The following is a 13285-nucleotide window of genomic DNA, read 5'->3' as shown; positions in this document are numbered from 1 at the left end:
AGGCTTATTAAAAATAAAAATATTCAGTTTTCTTGTATCTTCAGCATTTACTGTACTGTACAATGCATTTATATTTTCAGGACATGTGCAGCATTTGACATTTGCAAAAGGAACTTGAATAATACTGCCTCTTTAATTTTAGTAGCCTGTAATAAATCATGTTTATGTATATAAATAACTAGATAGCCTCAACCCACTAGCATCTTCCTTTCAATGCTGGTATTTATCTCTTTAGCCATGATGAAGTAGAAACAGGTAAAGTTTCATTGTCTACTGCCTTCACTTATGTCCTTGTTCAATTTATAGCAAAGCAGATTCTAGGCGGCCTACCTTTGTCAACTTAATTCTCCTAGGTTAAAATTATCAGGTATTAACACAGTCGATATAGGAGGCAGAGCTCAGTAGGTTGCACTACATATCTTATATAATTATAGGATCTGTATTGCACTTGTATCTGGTGACCCCCCACACCAATACTCTTGCATTTTGTTTATTATTTGCCATAGAAATCCATGAAGCATTTGATAAAAGACACTACCTACCAAACATTATTCAGTACATTTATTTATTTTACAATATTTCCAATAAATTTGAATATAATAGAGAATCAAATATCATTGAAAGTGAAAGCTGTCTCAAAAGTACTTGAATTGAAGGACAATATCCTGGAGATCTTATAAGGTCCCTGGGAATCAGTTGCATAATGGGGTGAGTGGGAAAGCATGCTCCCCCCACCCAAAAAAAGCTCATCCCTCTCCCAGTCGTCCACATCCCATTGAAAATGTCTGGAGCAAAAAAATCACTCATGTAGTTAAAAATCACTTCATCCCCTTATTTTGTGATCTAGCACCACTTGTTTATTCATCAATCACCCTCTCAACCTTCTCTCACCCTATCAGCACCTCTTTTCAAGACTCGTAGACATGCCACTGCAGGGAACTGAACTTAGGAGCATGTGATTATAGGATGAGTACTCAACTGTCAAGTCAGTTGGCTCATTCTTGATCCTCAAGAAAATGCATGTACAGGAATACCAAAGGTCACAATTTCATAAAGTAGCCTTGCTTCGGGGACAGTGTTCATAAATTGATGCTTTCTTAAACTGGGAGGCTGTGAAGTACATAGTGACAGTGGTGCAATACTTTATAATCACGATCATCAATTGTCAGGCCCCTATGTAGTGCTAAAACATTCCCAGATTTTGCACTGCTGCTGAAGGTTTGCATTCAAACTAAAATATTTGTTAAATTTTATGCTAAATAATAGCAAAACATGGTTCATGTCAGGCTTTTATTAAGCCTCTCCCCTACTTTGAAAGGCACAAATACAGTGTTGTACTCATGTTAAGTATAGTTTAAATTCCAATGGAATTCTCTGTGCATGCATGGGAATTTTTTTCAAACAGGCAATAGGTGTGGGGTGGGGCACATAATATTCTATTTTCCTTGTTTCAATATCTGTACCTATCTTCACATACAAACATCAAAATGCTGGTTGTCAATACATTGTATGCATGGAAATTAGAAAATGGAGTGGCAAAATGGCCCTTACATTGCACCTACCACTGGCGTGTTTCCGTACAGTAAATATATGAGGTAGTTTATGTAAATATCAGTGGCGGATCCAGGAATTTGAAATAGAGGGGGGGCCCAGAGGGACTTTCTCAGATGGTGAGTTAGACCACCTCAGCCCCACCATGATTGGCACTGAGGATAGATTTCTGATTATGGCACTTCTAGATGACCAGAATTGGCACTCTCAGAAATAAATTTGATTAAAATTTTCCTTTTTTTCTTTACATTTTTATATAATTTGGAAAAAAGTTAGGGGAGGGGTGCCCAGGCCGGCTTGGCTCTACCTTGAATCTGCCACTGATTATAATTTTCATTTATGTTGTATGTCATCTTGTCGTTCTATATAATTCATAAAGCATGATGTACATTCATAATTATCACTACACTGACTTGAACACAAGCCTAGCTCATTGACCACTAAATCCCTGGGACTGAAAATAAAATTAGTTACTTTACAAGGATGAAAACTGCTGAGTGATATTCCAATAAGTGGCTGCAACCCGGAGATAAACAAATGCAAAGAAATAGAAGCAAAAGATTAGGTTATTGAAGCCAAGTTGGCTTATTATTTTTATTCAGCCTTGGACTTTTGGGTTCTTTTGAGCTGGACTTCAGCCAGATAGCCAGAGTGGAGGAATTTGATTCAAAACGTGATTCTAGAATTAGTATTACAGTAGGCTTATCTTCCATGGCAGTATATTATTGAGTTCCTCTGTTGAATAATAAATATGAAAAATGGAAACCACAGATGCTGGTACTTTTAAAGACACAGAAACAACAACATTTCACATAAACTGTACAGTAGAACCCCTCTTTTGGGACACCCTTTTAAGTGGGCACTTTTTTAGGTATAGAAGGAGGCCACTTAATAGGGGTTTTTGCTGTATTAATCATAAACAGAATTATGTCCACATTATTATCATATACACCAAAACTGGATGCTCATTAGTTGGTCAAATCGGGGCACTTTCCCAATTGCTTTGGTGGAAGCCACGCAGTGCAACAACCATTTTTACTGAAACGAAGCTTTATAAAAAATTGCCAGATATATTCTCTATTTATTATATTATTTACTAGACTATTCATTTGGTGAAACTTTTTAAATACCTTGTTTAACAAACTTATATTTTTAAAAGGTTGTCAGAGGGCAGAAAACACATATACTGTATAAAAATAAAATTCTGTTTTCTTATTTAAAATGATTTTGCCAAACCACCTAGGCAGAGAAGAAAATAATGAATGTATGTAAACAGTGTTGTATAATAGTGAGATTAATAAATGCTTTAAATATATATAATTAAGGGAAAGAAAATTTATCTTATTTTTTGGATATTTCACAGGAGTGGAGTGTGTAATAGAAATGGTGGAGGATGTGCTAACTGGCCAAAAATAAAATTTTATTTTTATTCAAAATCACCATTACTTGCAGTCAGAGGGTTTGCTAAACAAGATAAAAAAAAGTGTTGCCTTGTTAGGAAGCTAATAACACTGTACGATAAGATTTATATTACTAGTTAAAAATACAGAAACAACTTAAGGCCACTATCACCAATGATGTGTATACTCCTTAAATTAGTATTTATTATATAATATCTTACACAAGAAACATAGTGGACTTTTCCAACACAAATTTTAGGCCAAATAAAAAAAAAAAAAATAATAGTTTCTCATCCCTTCGCACATCTATTATCTCTACCTCACCCAATTTTATTTATTTATTTTTTAATTTTTTTAAGTTCCCTCATTCTCCTAAATCCAAAATACTATTAGGACGAGAACCTACTTTTTATACTTGGGATTACAAAGGGCCAGGAACATGAGCGTGTCCCACAAACACAAGTTTATATAATATCGTTTTGAGGGGCCTTAGCAATAATAACCAAGGGAAAGAAGGGCCAAGTGGAATGGTCCATTTATGTTCCACAAGTATGTCAAGAAAATTTAGCCCTTAACCTCTTAATACAAAGATATGAATTTTTAATGGTATTGATATAATAGATATAGGCCTCTTTTCCTATTAACTTATCATTGAAGGATTATCAAATAATTCCATATTATGTACAAATATGTCCAGTCATCGGTGCTGTTAATGTTGTTCACAATTCTCCAAGACATCATTTTCCTAAAAATTAAAAAAGAACATAAAAATTAGTGATTTTATTGGCTCATTGAATAACGTTATCAATTTTAGTGACAGTTTTAAAACAAACTTTTGTCATAAATCTTAGAACAAAGCAACCAGTCTTATTACAAAACAATAACAATACAGTAATTACAGTAATAATAACATTTTAAAGTATTTAATACATTTTTTTGGCTTCCTGTTTTGATAGAATTTCCAATTTACTTCAAAGATTACGAAACAGAATTCCCATACCCAGTGTCCTTTCAAAATCCTGGATCGCCCATCCTGGAAAATCCCAAAGGAGGTGACATTGTGTAATCCAAGTAAGTGCGATGTTGAAACATGCTTTTTGAAGTGTGTCATGTGTGCTTTGAAGTATTTACTGAAGGTTTTTATTGGTACTAATGGGTTTCCTTTGACAAAATCACAAATAGTTAAACACCAGTGAACAAGAGGATTATTATCTACCAGTATGTTTGATACAGAGTTCTAATGATGCTTGCCTTCGAATTCCAAGGTCCTGGGGGTCCACCATGACAAAAAAAAACCAAAAAAAAAAACAAAAAAACTACAGATTAAGCGTCATAAAGAGACCTGGTTAGAAAGCATTAAAGAACAGCTCACCACTCACCAAGTCTAATGTGACCCGGTTTTTCATGGATCCCAGGTCTCAAATGATCATCTCTCCACTCCCAAACTGGCAACTGGTTATTGAGCATATCAAGGGACCGAAAGGATTAGCTCTCCACTCCCCCAAGTCTCACAGACAAACTTGGTTACAGTGTCATGGATCCCAAAAATCCATCCACTACCTCCCTCCCTATGTCTAATAAAATGTTAATAAACCCTAGGTTGATTTAGGTATAATGTCAAAACTATAAGTTTTAAGGTAATATTTGTGATTATCTAAACTTGAAAATCAAGCACTTTAGGAAAGTAAAAAATCTAGTTTTCATAAAAAATTGCTGTGCAAAAACAAAATTTATATAATATTTTTTTTAAATAACGACCCGGGGCAATCATAAAGGGGGTATTTATTCAAGAAAAATATAAATGCCCTGGAGCATTTTATTGAATGGAGGTGTTTATTCCAAATGAGCCACTGGAGGGGGCCTTTATTCAACGGGTGTTTGAATAAATACGATGAACATATTCAAATGTATTTTGCTGTTCATGTTTATGAAGAAAAACAAACGTGCCCTTATCTTCTTTATCAAAACATTTGTTTAATTTGACCTTAAATAGCATAAATGTACTGTCATTGTTATACTGTTTATTTTATTGAAATCTTTATTATATCTACATTGGTGATGATTCATAACAAGGCTATATATAACAGGGTCTCTCTATTACACTGGTATTGCACAACGTAATTGTGCTGTGGTTTCCCAGCTGTTTTGCTTGAGAAAAAGAAAATAAACTGGATTGAGGCAGTGCGTGACCTGCTCTGCCTTGTTTTTCAATTCTTTCTCTTCTATTGTCAAAAGAAAATAATCTGTAATGCCTGTGGAAAGGTTTTTAAAGTGAAACGTTATATAAAAATACCTGGCTTCATAGATTGTTAGCTTTTGACAATGCAAAAGAAAAAATAATTGGGATCGTTGACTCCTGAAAATCCAGGGAATAAAACAAAAATAAACAATGATAAATTTGGAGATAAAATAAACAAAGCAAAAAGGGTATAGCCACAATTTAAAATGCTAAAAATGACTGATCATTATTGTTTGATGGAATTGCACAACCACTATATATGCAGTAGAGGCAAAAGTTGTAATCAATAAAAAGAAATGCAGCCTGTACTGTAATAACAATGAGACAACACTTCTTTGGTTTGTCTGGCAATAGTGCAATATAGATTTTGATATAATATACTGAATCACTTCTTGATAGAATTTTAGATCAGGGGTGGCCAAATATATTTATTATACTGACCACATGTATGCAAAATTTTATGTTTTAGTGTGTTTGGAAAATGTTGCTCAGTTTAACAAAAATTTTACAGATTATATGCGCAGGACTGTTTCAAAAAAGGAGGTTTCTGGCTGAATAAAAATTTTCAGTTTAATATTTCTTCAAAAATTGAGAAATATCAGAATCTGCATAGCCTCAGGTATCGACACATTTTTGTTACATATTGATAATCAATTGGATGCTGTTGGTCATTGAGATATTAAATTACTTGTTAAGAAAAGCTCCCATTGTGCCCTAGGCCTACCAATAATGCATTCTAATATTATTCATGATTTCAAATAATATTGGTTTTAAGTGATTTATTTAAAAATTTCAGAAAATTTTTTCTTTATCATACGATCTAACAAATTTTTCCCTCACAATTCAATAATTAGAAAAAAAGTAAATTTAAGAAAGTTACATTTAATGAACTAATTAAGTATTTAACACACTGGCTGCCAGCGACGAGTACACTCGCCCACGGAATGTTGCTGAAGGCGCCAGGGACGAGTATACTCGTCAAAATCGGAGCGACATTCTCTAACCAGACCCAACGCTAGTGGTTTGCGGAAGATACACCTAGACGATAACGTACAAATGACGCATGTATGTTTGTTGTGTTATATTTCCGGTAGTACACTCTAGCGGCACAAGTGGAGGGCATCCTTTGAACATTATACCAACCCATGCAAAAAGCGAACGAGATAACTCGCACTTGTCATAGTCAATAAAAAGTGCTATCACAGTACCGTCGACAAGTTTATTCACTCCTAATATTTTCCCGCCAATTTATTAGACACATCATTTTGATGATATACGACCGTAAATAAAATTTTAAAAATGTATGCATATGTAAACTTGTTTTGGCACATGGGAAGGAACCTTTGAAAAAGGTCTGGCAGTCAACATGTTAAATAAAGGAAATATCAACACAATTATTGAACTGCTTATGTCGCAACATCATTATTAATACAACGATGTCATAATATGAACTTAAAGTAGGTTCTAGAAAGAGCCTAAATTTTTTTTAAATCACATTTGTTTACTTTTCTCGTCTTATTTTATCTTTGTTTTACCAGAATTGCTTATTCCAAATATCTGGAAAAAAAAAAAAAATTTTATGAAAAATCTTTCAAAATAATTATTTTGCAGGACGAATAATGTCACTAGGTATCCAACTCTGTCACCTTTAACTTAAATATGGTTTTGTACCAATTCCTATTCAATATCAATGAAGGGGGAGGGGGAGGTGGTTTTTGAAGTTTACATCTTCTTCATACCCACTGAATACAAAGGTCAAAGTACTGTATCTCCTAACAAACTACAGGCAAGATCACTATTGCATAAACCAATCAAGACACAGAAGTTTCTACTAAGCAACAAGCAGCCTTGATTCAGATCAGCTGGAAAATACAATTTACATACAATGTCCCTACTGCCACAAGCCTTTGCTGCACTAATCCTGTGTTTATGATGCATCCACCAATTTCTCTTCCTCCCTCTGAAAAACTAAATCACTTCTAGTTCACTTTGTCTTTCCTTTACCTTAAACTGTATGCATTCATCTTTATCACAGCGTGTAATATTATTTAAATAAAATCTTAATTTTGTAATTTCTCATAATGTACAACATTCTATTTAAATTAAAGGATTTTAGCTGAGAGAAAATTCTTACAACAAAATGTTGGCCTAAATAATTTGGTTAAAAAAAAAGAAATTTCATAAAAGTTTAAATACCTACATTAAAGATGTACTATCACTGATCAGTCAAAAATACAGGAAAATACCTCAACATTTTTTTAATTGAATAGCTCATTTGAAGGGATAAAATAAATTATTAGCCTCCAACAAGAAACAGATAGAAAAAGAAAGAGGAGTTTTCATTAATTTATAGACATTTTACTACAAGAACAGGGGTGGCGCCAGGATTTGCCTGATGGTGGGGGCGATGCCCCTGACGAGAGCAAAGTGGGTGCGGTCGCTTAAAATGCTTCGAAAGTGGTCCCGAAGATGATGACAATTTTGGGGTTTCAAAGGCTTATTTAATCGATTTTAGAGTCTACTAATATGTAGAAAATATAATTGTTTTTTCTCGCCGACGAATTGTAGTTTGTTTTTTTTTTCTCTCCGCTGCCTCTGTACAAGAATGATCCTTACATTGATTACCAGCCAATTTAAGGATCTATACAAAAGGATAGAAGAAACTGTTTTAATATCGATGGGGAATTTTAAGTTAAAAACTTACAATTTCAATACGTGGAATTAAAATGTATTTACATCATGAATGATAGTACATCTTTAACTGTTGTTTAGTACAATGCTTGGATGGCCAATTAATTTTACTATCACAACAAACTCCGAGGATTCACAACTGGTTTATGAGACAAAGAATTGAGGGTAGTGTAATTTACATACAATGCACTTGGAATAATAGGGTTTATGGTCAATGGACAAATAGCTTCAGCAGCTTTCTCAATCACGATTTCAAAGCATGGGTCAATCTTGTTAAGCTAACAAGACCTTGTTTTGTACAGTAAGGAGGGTAAAACATCTTCTTAATCAGGGGAAAATCTCTGGGATCATTCAATTACTGGATCTTAATTCATCATGAATCATAAATTAAAATGTGTTGTGTTGTTTTTTAAATAGACTATAACTATTTCATTTAAAAAAAAGATACACAAACCTATAGATACCAACATAAAGAAATGGGATGGAATATCATTGAGTACTAAATGAGAGAGATTTTGTCATATGATGGGAAGGGAAGAAAAGGCAAGAGAAGAGAAGAAAAGGAAAGAGAAGAGAAAGGAAGAACGGATGATAATGTCCTGGTTTGTACAAGGTCACGGTTGATTAAATGGCAGTTTAATTGTTGATGCAGTATGACACCCAGCCTGGCCAGCCCACCACCCACAGAAAAATCTGTCTGAAATGAAACATGGCGGGGCTAAGTTGTGTGTGGAGAATGATGTACCACCTATCGAAGGAACTCTGACTACCCTTGTTATGGCATGGACCTACTGTGAGGAGGCAAGCTTGAAGGGGAATGTCAGATACCCATTTATGAAGTGCCTTCATTAAGGACACAAAAAAGTTAGGAACAGTGAGGAATTAAAACCCCGACTATGAGGTTGGCAAACCAAAAATCGTTCCCACTGCGCCAAACCATTTTTGTTCAGTGGCGGACTGTCAAGAACAGGTAAAAATAGCTTACTCAGGCTCAATAATGAAAAATATTTTAACAGTATTTATCCCGTCATTTCTTTCAATGCATTTTTGAGCTGAAGTACTTTATACAAACTTTAAACAAATTTTTTTTTTCGAGATACTGTAGTTGACACAAATCTACCATACTTATTATAGTTATAATTACACATTGCACAGTACCTTAGTCACTTAGAATTTACAAATTTACAGAGGTTGATTTTAATTACTAGACAATCATCTATTTAGATAGTGATTCAGTAAAGCATTAATTCTCTCTGATTAAATTCCATTTAATTTGCATAATGATGTCCCGATACAGGATATTACATATACAGGTTGATAAAATTACAATTGTTTAAATGGAAATCGTTTAAGAAGAAGTAATGCAAAATTGGAGAGAAATTCCAAAATAGGACCTCATCCATGGTGTATTGCGGCCTATCAGTTGTCTACAGCAGTATCTCTTGTTCAATCTCTAAGCAATAGTGAAGACGTACAGTGTATCGAGGCGGACAAAACTGCATTAATAATATAGACTTAATGCATGATTGGTTTCAGAGACTGTGGCGATGCCAGCAGTGGTCAGGTGGTAATTCCCCCTTCCTGTAAGACAAGTCTAGCCCCTCGTCGTCCAACACCAGGACCGTAAGGACGCTGGACCAAAAATACAAATTTGCTATCCAAATAACATTATTTTGAATTGCCAATCCCTTATTTTGTTGTTGTCTAAAAGTACGATTTTGGGCCATACTAAACGATAAAAGCTCTCCACATGAACCTTACCAGGAGTTTTTATTCCAGAATCCTGATCAAGGCTCTAGTCGGCTCCTTGTTTTGGACCTACTTGTTGGACATGTCAATTTCTTGAGCCACCACTTGGAGGGTGGGGGGGGGCGGGGAGGTCATCCAAAAATAGTCGACCACTGCCTTTGGATTGACTAGATTGTGCATTGAGACACACTGTAGATCTAATTAGTATTCTCACCAGAATTATTATTTCACGTAGATATATCGTTTATTGATTTGTATACGGCCATGTAAATAAATCCATTCCCATAAAAAAAAAGCATGAATATCAGGATAATGGTTAGTGGTTGTGTAGCCTGTTTTGGCTGCATGGCCCTAAAAATTCTACTGGGATATTAAAAAAACCTTGATAATATTATTCATTGTTGATTCATTAGATTAATTAGCTAACTTAAAGAGCTTAGTCCTTAAATCAAGGAGGTATCAAATTGATCATTATTATTATTATTATTATTATCAATTACGCTGTAGCTAGAGATATGGTACCGTATTTCTACTTCCATTTGCTAAAGGTACCAGACCTGCCAACCCTTGGGTCATGGAAATCTGGAGATTTTTTTAAGAATCTTAAAAAAAATCTGGAGATTTACCCAAAAATCTTGAGGTTTTCAGAATTAATTAAAAAAAAGATGATGCAAGATACCAAAAAAGTCACGTCACTAAATCATTGGCCGTTAATGGCGACATTCGAATTGAAAATGGCTGCTTGTTTATTGCACCGCAAAGCGAGCAGGCGGCGAATACATTGAATAATAAACGATCAAATCAATCAAATTATGCATAAATCGGAGTATTTTTGGAGAGGTGAGTGGCCTGAGAAATTGGGTGAAAATTTCATTCGATCGGGAGAACTGGAGATTTATTTAAATATCAGGTGACACCCGACAATATCGGGTGAGTTGGCAGGTCTGACGTATGGTAAATGGAATTGCGTCACCATCACCCAATGAAGTATTTTTTTTGCAATAACTGTCATTGATAAATAGGCGTAAGGTTTCCACTCGGTAATAATTGAATCATGTCATTTATCTACAGCCATATCAAGCAATCCCGGAATCCTCAGGACCAAACTTTTGACGACAGCTCAGGCCTTGCTTAGCCTCTTCGCTTAATAAGAGAGTTGGCATACTACTCTATCTTTGGTCTAAACTCATTTACATGACAAACCTTGCACTAAAGAACGGCATACTATAAACTGATAATAAGAGGATTCATATAGGCTTACTGGCATTTTATATACCATAATACTGTTTTAAATGAGCCTGCATCAAAAGCATGTTAGGAAAAGTTGACAATAATAATCGCGTGATTGGGGAAACGTTCTCTCGATCGATGGATTCTGGCCGAACGATGTTTACGATTGGGGGAATAACAGAGAATAAGTATACGTAAAGTTGATGTACGGTTGCATGTGTATTCAAAGTGTATGATATTTTGGTCGGATTTTGTAAACGTGGTAATTTCGAGTACTGTATATTCAGTATTATAACCTAGGCTTCTTGGACTAAAACTTGGGATCAGATTTTGGGGGTTGAGAACTTCAGACTAGGCGTGACCATGGAGGAATTAGTTTATGACTGATATATGCCATGCAGATCGATCTCACTACAGCAAGGCCGCCGCAAAGCGAAGAATTTCGAAGCAAGCCCTAGGCCTTGCTTAGATTCTTCACAAAGAATGTAAGCAAGGCCTAGAGGCCTATGCCAAGAGTTTGATGCATGACCTCACGCACATCCTGGCACTTCACTGGGTGATGGTGACATAATGATTAATGACATTTGCCGTACCTTTAGCAAATGGAAGTAGAAATATGGTACCGTATCTCAGCCACGGCGTATTAATTATACCTTCTTGCTTTTTAAATACAATGTCATTTGCAAAGCCAAAGTGTACAGTAGACAATATTAAATATTACTATTGGTAAACACTTTGGTTTGTTTTTAAAGATAGGCCACTTAGCAAAGTAACTAGTTTAATTATTATTATATTAAAGTCTTAACATACTCATTTCTTTAAGTTTGAGACAACTATAGATCATATAGTTGATAGTTGTCTCAGATACGGTACGAGGGCAATAAACCACATGCAAGCATCTAAGCAGAGGAGTAGGCCTACTTAGGCCATCTTAGGCCTAGGTTGCATTTAGGCCAACTTTTCTAGCAATCGGACTGTGCCACACCCGGCAGGAACTTAACTTCTAGCCCTTCCTTCTGTATGTAACTCTTAACAGCACGGGTTACTTACCCATATAGTACTACAACAGCTGGTATTACCTACCTTTTAAACTGATAACAAAAATCAGTCACATAATAAAATACAGAAACAGTAAGAAATGTAATCCAAGTTTATATATTGAACATCTCTGTAATAAATTTGGTTGGTACGTGGACAGGGCACAGTTGTCCACTACCGGTACGAAACGTTCAACCAATCACAATTGACTATTGACAGAAAGTATAATCATTAAAAAGTGGTGTGATGATTTATGACCAATCTGATTCATGTCTCAAATTTGGCCCTTCGAGAAGGTTGTTTTCCGATGTTTTGAGCTCCTAAAAATTGTACATCATTGTTATTTTTATCTCAATAATCTATAGGCTAATTACATCATGTTTTATTTCATTATCTATAGGAGGTTGTTATTAGTAGAGGGAATGGTAGAGTAGTCACAGCCAGGCATGCATTATTATCAACAAAGGATGTGCCGCGCGTGTTATGAGCTTGTGGAAACGCACGCGCACGCGTTTCCGGTTCGGATGAAGGTTTTTGCGTACGCGTAGCATTTTCGGTTCCGGTGGACGTGTCTGTGTACGCGTAAAAAAGAGTAAGCGTACGCGACTTCCTGATTGTGTAAAGGTTTATTTTTTAAAAACTCCTTATTAAATTTGGCTTCAAATAGAAAATTGAAAAAAACAAACATTTCACTAAAATAAAATTATCGTTGTTTATATTAAGATGCTCAATTTATATTATTGCTCATCTTCTGTTAACATTTCCTATCATCAAGTAATACTAATAAAAAATGATAATAGTAATGAATTCCCTCGGCCTATTTTTCTAGAATGTAAATGGCTTAAAATACTCTACAGTATTCTGTTATTAGATTCTTTGTTTGTTTGAAATTGTAGATTTGTTTTTACCTTCGCTTTTTAAATTACTGTAATTATATTTGCATTTACATGAAAACTAAATTATATATAATATTAAGCATAATTCTCATTCCCATATAATTTGTTTAGATATTTTCATTTGTTTTGTATATTTTGACTGAATAAAGAATAAAATAAGCGAAAGAATGAGTGAAAGAATATTTGATACTAATAATGATAACGATAAGAAAGGAACAGTTACAGTAGTCACAACAAAGCCAAAAGAATGTATGGTTTCATAAGTGCGTGTGAGCGAAATCAAATGAGGCAGTCGATATTAAGAAGTTGTTCATAGCTCTAGTGCGACCACTTCTTATGGCATTCCTGCCTGGTATCTATATGAAAAAGGTTGATGGACACATTATTGAAAAGGTGCAACGATGAATGACAAAGTCATGTCTTAATGTCTCACGAGATCGATGTCCTATGGCCTATGAACAACGTCTTAAGCACCGTAATAAGATTTCACT

General features: G+C 34.8%; 1 long non-coding RNA gene across 1 annotated transcript; it reads right to left on the bottom strand.

Moving 5' to 3' along the window:
- Positions 1–547: 547 nt before the first annotated feature.
- Positions 548–12575, bottom strand: LOC117123960. The gene is made up of 2 exons (XR_004447910.1): positions 11944–12575; positions 548–3696 (listed from the first exon to the last, which is right to left on the bottom strand). It is a non-coding gene; the product is annotated as an uncharacterized LOC117123960 (long non-coding RNA).
- Positions 12576–13285: the final 710 nt, after the last annotated feature.

Source organism: Anneissia japonica, unplaced genomic scaffold (genome assembly GCF_011630105.1).
Source record: "Anneissia japonica isolate Jap-2015-1 unplaced genomic scaffold, ASM1163010v1 scaffold287736_len1891122_cov214, whole genome shotgun sequence".
Taxonomy (NCBI): domain Eukaryota; kingdom Metazoa; phylum Echinodermata; class Crinoidea; order Comatulida; family Comatulidae; genus Anneissia; species Anneissia japonica.
The sequence above is the reverse complement of the archived record's forward strand: the minus strand, read 5'-3'. Positions and strand labels throughout refer to the sequence as shown.